The 2623-nt window shown below is 27.3% G+C and overlaps 1 long non-coding RNA gene across 3 annotated transcripts; it reads right to left on the bottom strand.

The window, feature by feature from the left end:
* Nucleotides 1-367: 367 nt before the first annotated feature.
* Nucleotides 368-2623, bottom strand: LOC140675747 (uncharacterized). Of its 3 annotated transcripts, none has more exons than XR_012048449.1 (4): nt 2416-2623; nt 2167-2243; nt 1946-2068; nt 368-1867 (listed from the first exon to the last, which is right to left on the bottom strand). It is a non-coding gene; the product is annotated as an uncharacterized lncRNA (long non-coding RNA). The 3 variants fall into 3 exon arrangements; XR_012048448.1 differs by having other exon boundaries at nt 2461-2623; XR_012048447.1 differs by lacking the exon at nt 2416-2623 and having other exon boundaries at nt 2167-2394.

The following is a 2623-nucleotide window of genomic DNA, read 5'->3' as shown; positions in this document are numbered from 1 at the left end:
GGTATGACAGATATCCTAACCTTGCGTTCGTCTCTGTTTATTATATTTTGTGTTTTAGTATCGAACATTTGAAAGAATATAGGTTGTTGACTCTTCTAACCATATGACGTTGGATAAGCAATCTAAGCTTATATACGAGTATTTTAGCAACGTGAAACAAATGGATATATATCTATAAGATATATTCAATTAAAAGTGAGTATTGTTATATTCTCATAGTTCATAAGTAATAATAAAGAGTATGTAACATATATATTTAATCCTTTTTAATTAATCAATTTTTTTTCTATTTACAGTGAAATTTTTGCTTGAAAAATGGATAGTGTGCAACACACACAAGTGCTGGGATAAATATGGTGCAAACATATTATGAAATATTTTCATTTTATTTTCTTGTAGTTTGTTAAATCTTAAAGGAAGCCTGAATTATTATGAACGCAATTACACGGTTCACAAGATTGCATACAAATGACATCTTCAGTTAATGCTGCTTATTTATTAATAAGATACGATATAATATTTTATATTATTTTTTATTTTCATTTTAGCAGAAGACAGTAATCGATGAATGGTAATCTGCAAACCACAGATCCAAGTTGTACCAAATGTCAAGAAGTCATCCATCACAAAGCATGAGAATTTTTTATGCGAGAGCTGAATATTATAGTCTCCGCTAATAGAATCTTATGTTCTGTGATGAAATTATCAACTCTCATTAATTCCTTTACAGAGATTCCAGAAATATTAATGATTTTATATTATTAACGTGTTAGAAGATTAAAGAACCACTTGTACTGTTATTCTGTTAGTGAATAGGTCAAAAATGGTAGCGCTTAGCATGTCATACTTAAGAGCAGCAAATTGTATTGTATATATTATATGTATCTTATGTACATATAAAAATCTGTTAATACTTTATTTTTGATCATTTATAAAATTTACATTTATATTATACAGTGTATTTATACATGTAACTTTCTGGAGAAATAGATCTATATCACTTTGGTAATTATATTTGTAATAATTATGCTTAAGGATTTACATGTATGTATCTATTGTCTCACATAATGTATATCTTAAAATATAGTGTTAGAATCTAGATTAAAATATATCTTTATAATTCCATATCAATGTTTCTCGTGTATGGTGTGCTGCCTGTTAACAATTAAGAACTTTAGTGTACTCTTTCGCAATTAAAATCTCACGATACCCCGACTTATGTGAAATTTTATTTACGAAAGAGTAAAGTAAAATTCTTAATTGTTTACAGACAGTATACTATACGAGAGACACACACACATAAATATGCAATTATAAAGATTTTATTATTTTAACACCATATTTCAAGATATGCATTATGTGAGATGATACATACATACATGTAAATTCTAAGTATAATTATTACAAATATAATTATTAAAGCGATACAGATACTTTTCTCCAGAAAGTTATATGTATAAACATACTATCTAATATAAATGTAAATTAACAAATAATTAAAAATAAAAAATTAACAGATTTTTACATGTACATAAGATATATGTAATATACAATATAATGCAATATGTGCTGCCTTTAAGTATATGTTAAGTAGCACCTTTCCTGACGTATTCACTTAATAGTAGTACAAGATGTCTTCAAATCTTCTAATGTCAATAGTATGAAATCATTAATATTTCAAGAATCTCTGCAGATGAATGAATGGGCATTGATCATTCCATTACATAACACAAGATTTTATTAGCGGAGACATTAATATTAAGTTCTTGCTTAATAGATTCTCATGGTTTGTAATGGATTCCTTCTTGACACTCGCTGCATCTTGAATCTGGTTTGTTGATTATTATAACTCTATCATTATCTTCTGCTGAAATGAAAATATACATGATACAGTATTAATAAGCAGTGTGATGAGAAGATATCTTTTGTGTTAACTATATCTTACTCGTGTAATTATCATCATAATAATTCAGGATTCTTTTAGGTTCCACGTACTGGAATAATTTTTATTTTCTTTTCTTCTTGTATTTGTGTTGCACAGCATGCTTTATTTCTAGCGAAGAATCCACTGCAAATAGGAAAAATTGATTAAAATAATTATGAAACTTATGTAACAAAATCTATATAATTACATATAAACTATAAAAACATAACAACAATACTCACTTTTAAATGTGTTTTACACAAACATCCACTTGTCTCACGTTGATAAAATACTCGCGTACTTCTAAATGTTATTGATACTAATAACACACAAATCATGATATTAAAACAGAGGTTAGAATATCTGTCGTATCTAGAGTAGGTATTGTAGAAGAACGCTATGTAAGAATATTTTTCTTTAAATAATAATTTATTATTTTCTACATTTTATTAAATAATACTTTATTATTTAAATATTAAAAATATTCTAACATAACGTTCTTCTATGCCTACTCCAGATATGACAGATATCCTAACCTCGCGTTCGTTCTTGTTTTAAGGCTGAAATCACATGATGCGGAATCACAGACTTCTATATAATAGACTGCTAACTCTCTAGATTTTACTTATATAAAATGTCCTCGAATTTTATGTACTAAGAGCGCGTTCGAGGAGATACTATTATCGCTAAGGTGACCCT

This window comes from Anoplolepis gracilipes, unplaced genomic scaffold (genome assembly GCF_047496725.1).
Source record: "Anoplolepis gracilipes unplaced genomic scaffold, ASM4749672v1 Contig18, whole genome shotgun sequence".
Lineage (NCBI taxonomy): Eukaryota > Metazoa > Arthropoda > Insecta > Hymenoptera > Formicidae > Anoplolepis > Anoplolepis gracilipes.
This window is presented reverse-complemented; position numbering and strand designations above follow the sequence as displayed.